Source organism: Pseudochaenichthys georgianus, chromosome 6, assembly GCF_902827115.2.
Source record: "Pseudochaenichthys georgianus chromosome 6, fPseGeo1.2, whole genome shotgun sequence".
Lineage (NCBI taxonomy): Eukaryota > Metazoa > Chordata > Actinopteri > Perciformes > Channichthyidae > Pseudochaenichthys > Pseudochaenichthys georgianus.
Window position 1 is genome coordinate 31308798 of NC_047508.1, and position 9042 is coordinate 31317839.

Below are 9042 nucleotides of genomic sequence, written 5' to 3' on the forward strand. Positions count from 1 at the left end.
AAGTATGAGGCAGAGTTACGTTTGAGGGAGCTGGAGCTGACGTCTCACCAGACTCAGCAGTTGGGGTCTGCGCGACCTCATGATTTTGACGTAGGCAAGTAAACTCGGTTTATCCCAGTGTTTAACGAAAAAGACGTTGATAGCTATTTTGTCCTGTTTGAGCGTGTAGCAACAACGTTTAAATGGCCTGGGAACATGTGGACTGTTATGCTGCAGTGCGTTCTCGCGGGTAAAGCGCAGGAGGTGTATACTGCGTTATCTGAGGAGGTTAGCCGGGATTATGAACAGGTGAAAGCTGCAATTCTGCGCGCTTATGAGCTGGTGCCTGAGGCATACCGTCAAAAGTTTCGTGGTTTGAAAAGACAAGATTATCAAGCGTATGTAGAATTCGCCCGTGAGAAAGAGGTTCTGTTTGAGCGATGGTGCTCATCGACGGGGACAAAGTCTCTAGAGGACCTAAAAACATTAGTGCCCATGGAAGAATTTAAAAACTGTTTGCCTTACACAGTAGCCACATGCCTCAATGAGCAAAAACCGGTGAAACTGTTTGATGCTGCGGTTTTGGCTGATGAATATGCGCTTACTCACAAGACTGTCTACGGTGAGAAGACTAGGGCACAGGCCGGGTTTGTGGAAAATAATATCAGAGAAACCCCAGTCTTCACTAAAGTGCCATGGCAGTCCAGCAGGCCAAGAGTTGCTGAGGAAAAACCGGGAGAGGTGAATTGGGGATCTACGGATAGGCCAGTGTGTCATTACTGCAAGAAAAGAGGTCATATTGTTGCGAATTGCTATGTTTTGCGGGATGAAAATAAGCCTGTAAAGACGGTCGCTTTGGTGAGTACTTCAAAGCCAGGGTCTCTCAAATCAGAACTGGACGTTTTTACTCCGTTTCTCATGAAGGGAATGGTGTCTTTACCGGGGAAGAACAACAGGGTTCCAGTGACCATTTTGAGGGATACAGCAGCTTCGCAATCCTTTATGATGAGGGGTGTGTTGCCCCTCTCTAAGGAGTCTGCTGTGGGTTCGGGTGTTCTTGTGAGGGGGTTTGGTATGCAGTGTGTGGGTTCGCCATTGCATAATATTCATCTTGAGTGAGATCTGGTCACAGGTCCGGTAACTGTCGAGGTTCGGCCATGTTTTCCCATTGAAGGGGTAGATTTGGTCTTGGGGAATGATTTAGCCGGTGGCAGAGTGCTCGTTAAACCGGGGGTGAATACGGTTGCAGTCACCCGCGCAAAGTCAAAGAGTGGAGTTGACGTTAGTGATGGTGATCTGTCTGACAGTTTTACGGCTACGGAGTTGGACGGACCGATCAGGGACCCGCCATTATGGCGTGAGGGTGGGAATACAGGTACGATAAACCCCGGGGCTGTTCGGAAATCTGTCGCTGCCGGTGTGGTGGCGCGGTCCAGTGCTGAAAGTGACCCCCCTGTCACCTCGGAGGCCCCAATCGCTGCGGAGACTCTGGTGAAGGTTGAGTCTCATTTGGCACACTTGCCTGACGCGCAGCGGGCAGATGTACTGGAGCTGATCGTGAGGTGGAGCGCTCTGTGTCGTACCGCTCCGGGAGATTTGATCGACACCAGCGGGTGTATTCCACCATCGAAAAGGAGGCACTGGCTATGGTTCTGGCTTTGAACCATTTTGAGGTATACGTGGGGTCATCAAACATTCCTGTCACTATTTTCACCGATCACAACCCCCTTGTGTTTCTGCAGAGAATGCGTGACACAAATCAAAGGGTGATGCAGTGGAGTATTTTCATGCAAGCCTTCAATGTTGAGGTCAAACACATTCGTGGCAAGGATAATGTGTTGGCTGATGCATTGTCGCGCTTATAATATAGCAGTTATTGTGTGTTGTTAACCTGTCTGGTGTGTGGAATGAGTGGTGGTGAGCACGTCTGTCAACTAAGGTTGATTGTTGTGATTGTCTTGTTTTTAAAAACTCTAACTCATGGTGGGGGTGTTACGTACTCCCCCCCTTTTGTTGTCCTCTTTGTTCTCTCTGCTGTGCAGGTACACCTGGCTCCGCCTTCCCCAGGTGTTCCCAGTTGCCACTCAGCCGAGCTCGGCACAGGTGTTCCCAGTTGCCAATCAGCCGAGCATAAAAGAGGAGACTGAAGGAGAAGGAGGAGGCCGATCACTACTCCGGATGTCTCTGCTGTGTCAGAGCTCTTTTGCCTTTTTGTTGTGTTTCCTGGAGGACGTGTTAGTATTAGGTTTTCGCGGCTTTATTTCTCCCGTTAGGTTCTGTTGGATTGTGGGTAGCGGAGGAAGGCTCTGGATCCTACGGCCCGTGGTGTGGTTGGCCCAAGTCCCCTCCGTCTTTTTGTTTGTTTTACCTGTCCTCCAGTGCAGGGTTTCCGCTAGGATTTTTTCTCGCCGGTCAAATGTCCTGGTAGAATTTATTTTACCGGACACATTTGAAACTTACCGGTCATATTTCAATAATAATAAGAGTTGTGTAGCAGAGTTTCCGTTAGCAGGTAATTACCGGACTATGAGCAGATATGCTTCAGTTTAAAACTCAGTTCACGGGGCTCATTTTTATATTGCTTCAGTTTATAATCGTAACAGATCGAAAAATTCAGATTCATTTTTCAATAAATGATACAACATAATTATTACATTCAAACAAACTACTTGTAGTAGATAACGTACATTATTCAAAAGTTTACATCACATTTGAATAATAACACGGGAGAAACGGATCCTCTCTTTTCCCCTCTCCCTCCCTCTCTCTCCTGACAGCACGTCAGTTTCTCATGCAGCTCCTGCAGCTCGCTAAACAGAGGGCGGGGCTTCAGGTGATTATACAGAGCTGCGTGTCTCGGTCAGACTCAGCAGCTGATCTGATCTCTCTGCCGGCCCGTCCACACAGCGGCGTGCGCTGACGCTTGCCGGCGGGCGTGTCTGAAACTCGACCAACAACCAATCACATGAATCTCCCGCCCCTGACACACAAGCAGCGGTTTGATTGGCTAGAGCTTGTACTGGCATATGATTCGATTGGCTGACGCCTCCCCGAGGCGTCAAAAGTTGAACATTGCTCAACTTTTGCAGCGAGCTACGCCAGCTACGCTCCACGTCGCTTCCCACGATGCATTTCGGCTAAAAGTGACGTCACCCCATTCAAAGTGAATGGGGAAGCGTCAACGCACGCCGCTGTGTGGACGGGCCGTTCACTCGCGTTTATGTCCATATCGATCAGATCCAGCTCTCCTGATCGGCCTTTATAGAGAGCACCGATCAAACTATTAAGAGTGAATATCGGCCGATAATGACCGGCGGACGATCGATCAGAGCCTCCCTAATTATTACCAGACATTTTGACCGGCAGGTTTTGAATTTACCGGTTTTTAATAAATTTTACCAGCTAAAAACCGGTAATTACCGGCTAACGGAAACCCTGCTCCAGTGTAATGTGTTATGATTGTGGCAATAAATGTACGATCACAGTTTAGTGTACGTGTTGTGTATTTTTGTTTTATGTTGCGGACTGCCTCACGAGCCACTATTATTAAGTAGGGAGGCGGGTTGTAACACCAACTCCTCTCTGCACTTAATATATCTATATGATGTCAAAGGTTACATTTAGGTGCACAATGCTGTCTCTTGACTTGCAAAACTCTTTTACCAAACAAGCTAACGCTAGCTGGGTAAATATGACGCTCTTTGTATCAAAACAAAACGTACCTTCTTATATATCTACTTTTTCCACTTCGATCAACTTTGTTTCCTCCGGCTTCAATTTGCAGCACTCTTGTTAGTTCTCTCTATGTCTGGTCAGACATCAATCTGTTCCCCGTAGCGCGCCCCCTAGAGGCCTGGAGCACTTCCGGAATGTTTTTTTTTTGTATGTGTTTTGGGATTTGTACGTGCATTTGACTTTGCATATCGTTTTGGTATTTGCAGCGTTTTTTTGTTGCGTTTGTTTTCGGGGTTTGTGTGTTGTATTTAGTTTGCATCATTTCTGTAAATGCAGCGTTTTTTTGGTTGTATTTGTTTTTAGGATTTGTTTGTTTTTCGTTTCAGGATTTGCGGCTGTTTCCTGCTAATGTATGTGTTTTTGTCCATTGTTCCGCGTTTGCACCTGCCGGACACCGTAATTTACAGTCTGTGAGACCCGTTTTACATTAAAAACTGAAACAAAAGTCAAATATAACGGACATGACATCACAAAACATACACTATTAAGCTGTTTATTTACCAAACATATATTTAACATATTCACCACCCCCTACTCACTTGGTGTAGCCCTCCCGAAACCATAAGCAGGTGTTGAATCCTCGGACTCTTTTAACGGTTGCACACCCGTGTTTTGAGACAGCTAGGAGAGTAGTACAGGTAAGTGTTTGGAACATGATACGCTGTTCAATCAGTCTGTGTTCAATACATCTACATCATTACAAAAACGGACCCAACTCCATTGAAAACACCTATGTTGTTTATAAATGCCTAGATTGAGCCACAAAAAGAAATTGGCACTAATCACGTAGGCCTACCATATAATTATGTTTTACAGATGGCGCGTCCGATCCCAACACCTGGCATCTATCCACATGAGTTTAGATCGCCTGAAGACATACCACACAATAATGGTTTTTAAACGCAACACTTGCTTGTCTAATTATTCTATTAGGGCCATTATTTTTCAGTGTAAAACATGTTAAAGGGCCTTGCTGTGTGCTCAACCTAATATGCAGAGCAAAAAATTAAAGATCTATACAAACGACACAGACTCAGACCACCTCCGACAGTCCCGTTGTTGAAGCTAGTAACCCTGAGGCTACTTACTGTATATTATGATTTATTTGGTGATTATATTGTGTGTTGATATTGGGAATCTGGCAGTAACTAAAGTTATCAGACACATTTTGTAAAGTAAAAAGTAGAATATTTGAATCTTAAATGTAGTGGAGAAGTAGAAAAAAAGTAGCATACAAGTAGCCTACCCAAAATGGTTATTTTTAGTAAATGTACTTTTTTTACATAATTGTTTACATTAGAATATGTGTTACACTTCAGTAACCAAACCAACATGTAACCAAACTACTTTAATGTAAAGCTACTTCAGACTTTACTACTAGTAAAATTACTTGTAAGGTTTGCTGTTCGAATGTAGCTGTTCATTTATATATTTCTAAAACATATCACAAAATGTTTCTGCTCTAAATTATGCTTCACAGTATGAGTATTCTGTATACAATAGGGCACACTTGATTTGTTTGTGTAGTTTATGATTATGTACTCGTGCAAGTTTTGCTTTGAATGTCCTCCAAGTGATTCCCAGTACTGTCCCGTGAACCTATTTATGTTTCCCATCCCTTCTCTTTGACAGAAAAAAGAAAGACTAACATTTCAAACGGGTGGCCCTTCATGCCTTGTTATTAAAGATGAGTTTCACCATTAGTCTTGGAAACCTTGGAAAGCCGTGCACACCCAGGAAGAAACACATGTCAAGGAGGAGAGGTGATGTGAGGCTGAAGAAAAAGTGGTCAGGAAAATAAGCAGCTGTATTTCTGTACTCAGCCACACCCCACAGTGGAGGATAACATAATTACAGCAGCACAGGACTGTGTAAACCACTTGAAAAGCGACAGAGGGGGCCGCTGCAGCTAAATTTGCCTGGAGTGGAAGTACAGGGTAGAGGGGTGGTGGATGGGAGGAGCAGGGAAAAGCTGCTGATGGACCCTTTTTCCTGAACTCCTTGTTATAGAGGAAACAAACAGACGGACGAGGTGAACGACTGGGAAGATAATCCAAACACTGCGCTGCTTTAAACAATACAGAACAAAACCCTAAACTAAACATCCGAGTGATTGCTGAAAGAGTCACTCACAGCCCTTGAACACAGTCCTAGCAAACAGTGTCATATGTAAATGATGTTTACCGTGACAATTATAGCCTAAAATACTCACTGATGGTCTACTCTTCAATTAAAGCTGTCTGATATATAATGCCCTCATTTTTGTGTTAGGTCTTGGAAAGGCTTGATAGGCTAATGTAGTTGTGAAGGAGTTATTGGACTTGGTTTTCCTGTTATTATTGCTATCAGGAAATGTACAACCTAATCCTGGTCCGCCCAGTAGTAGTAGTCAGATCGCTACTCCTGCTGATTTTAAATCTAGGTCTGGGTTGGGATTCATCCACTTAAATGTGCACAGTCTTTTAACTAAACTAGATTGTGTCCGCATTTGGGCAAGCTCGACTGACGCTGATGTCATTGTTTCATCAGAGACGTGGCTAAATTAATTTATTTTGGCCTCTGACATATCCTTAAATGATTACAATGTATATCGTACCGACCAACTTAATAAAGGTGGTGGCGTTGCCATTTATGTGAAGAATAAGTAAACCACATTGGTTTCCAAATCAATTAGGAAACAACTAGAATTCTTAGCCTTAAATATCGAAGTGGTAAAGGTCATGGTGGTGTGCTGTTACAGACCCCTCTCAGCTGTCAAGGACTCCTTGTCTTAATTGGCAAAACTTTTATCTCAACTTGACTACAAGGAAATAGTGCTACTTGGAGATTTTAACTGGGACTGGTTAACTACAGTGTCAGAGGATTTAAAAAACCTTTGTATCTCTCAACAACTCAGATTGTTACTCAGATCCTACTCGCCCTAACATTAAGTGCCCAAATAAATCCTCCTTAATTGATCTAATTTTAATTAATGTTCCCTATAAATACTCATATGTGGGAGTATTTGCTAACGATTTGAGTGATCACTGTAGCCACAATTAGGGACACAAAGGTCCAAAAGGGTAAACCTCGCATTATCATTAAGAGAAACACAAAACATTTTGTGGAGCAGGGTTTTGTACATGATCTGTTTGGTTTTGATTGGGGAAAAATCGATCTGTGTGATGATGTTGAAACTGCATGGTCTTATTTTTATTTTGGTTTTATGGAAATTATTGATAGACATGCACCCCTGCGTACATTTAGAGTGAAGGGACGAGACAATCCTTGGTTTTCTGCTGAATTGTCTAGTCTCCTACATGAGAGAAACAATGCCTGGGCAAAGGCTATCAGACTCAGAGGTAGAATGGCTTTGTGTTAGGCAGCTAAGAAATAGCTTCACATCACAAATCAAAAGTGCTAAGTCTAAGTATTATCTGTCAGTTAACACAAAGAACCTGAATAATCCTAGAACATTTTGGAAAGCCATAAAATCGTTATCCACCAGTGAAATCCGTAATGAGCTACCTCCTTGCCTTACCACAGCATCTGGCACTATATCAGACAGGGCCACTATGTTAAATTGTTTTAATGAGCATTTTGTGTCCTGTGGTTCTCTATTTGATTCTGTCACTAACTCTGCTTCTGTGAACACTACAGTATGTGACTCTGAAAAACGTGGTTTGGAAACCCTTTCAGTTTTTCTCCTTTTTCTATTGAAGTCGTTCATGAAGCGTTAACAAAGTTAGATCCTAGAAAACCGGCTGGCCCGGTCAACGTAGAACCTTTCTTTTTAAAGATAGCTGCAGATGTTATTGCACCACCTCTTACTTCTCTTTTTAACCTCTCCCTCAGCACGAACACAATTCCAAAAATATGGAAGTTAGCTTATGTCCTTCCTCTACTAAAAGGTGGGGCGGCTACTTTATTAATTAATTATAGGCCCATCTCTAAATTGTCAGTTCTGGCCAAGGTTCTTGAAAGCTTAGTGAGTGAGCAGGTAAAGGTGTTTTTAAGTAACAGTGACCTACTATGTAAACATCAGTCAGGTTTCAGAAAGCAACATAGCACCATCACTGTGACAATGAAAGTGGTGAATGATATTGCTAATATCTTAGACAAAAAGCAGAGTTGTGCAGCTCTGTTTATTGATCTTTCCAAAGCTTTCGATACCGTCGATCATCAAATCCTGAAGCAGAGGCTGGCCAGTATTGGCATATCCAGCCATGCAATGGGGTGGTTTGTGAACTACCTCTCTGAAAGGTCCCCATGTGTTCATTTTGATGGGCTGTCTTCTGAGTGGTTAAACATCACTAATGGTGTACCACAAGGTTCTGTTTTAGGTCTACTTTTATTCTCCATCTATATCAACAGTTTAGGTCAAAATGTGGATGAAGCAACTTAACATTTTTATGCTGATGATACCGTGATGTATTGTGTAAGTCCGTCCATTAAGGAGGCTGTTGTTAAATTACAGGCTATTTTTTATATTATTCAGACGCAGCTCTCTGAGTTTAAGCTTCTTTTAAATGTGGATAAAACTAAGGTAATGCTATTTTCAAAAGCCAAAAAGACACCGGAGACAACTTTGGATAATGTTACTACGCAAGGAAAAGTATACTTGAATTGGTTACCTGTTATAAATACCTTGGTATCTGGCTTGATGATTGTCTCTCTTTTAAACCTCAGGCCAATAATCTGCTTAGAAAGCTATGGGTGAAGCTAGGTTTCTTTTTCAGAAACAAGTCCTGTTTCTCACTTGAGGCCAGGAAAAGTCTCTGTGACCTTTTTACCTGTGCTGGACTATGGTGATTTGATATATATATATATATATATTATAATGAATGCACCTGCCCATTACCTGATCAAGTTAGATGCCGCCTATCACAGTGCGCTGAGATTTGTTACAAACCTTAAAGCACTTACTCATCACTGTACCCTGTATGCCAGGGCAAGTCTGCCATCACTTACTGTTCGGAGACTCAGTCATTGGTACATCATTTATAAAGCCATGCTGGGTAAACTACACCTGCTCACTGATATCACAGAGAGCCGCAAGTAGCTATTGCCTAAGATCCCAGGATGTGTTTTTTTTACATGTACAAAGTGCTAGGACTTTTTTAGGCACTAACACTTTTATGTGCGCAGCTCCTCTATGAAACACTTTGCAAAACATATTGAAAATGAGCATTTTGGTTCCCCTGCATCATTTTAAAGCACAGCTGGATGAAATGATATGTGATACTCCTTGTACCTGTCTTTGTGAATACGTTTGTAAATTGTACCCCTGTCATTATGTTGTATGTGTCCTTTCTGTTTTCTGTTATGTGTAACCAATGTGCGGCACGT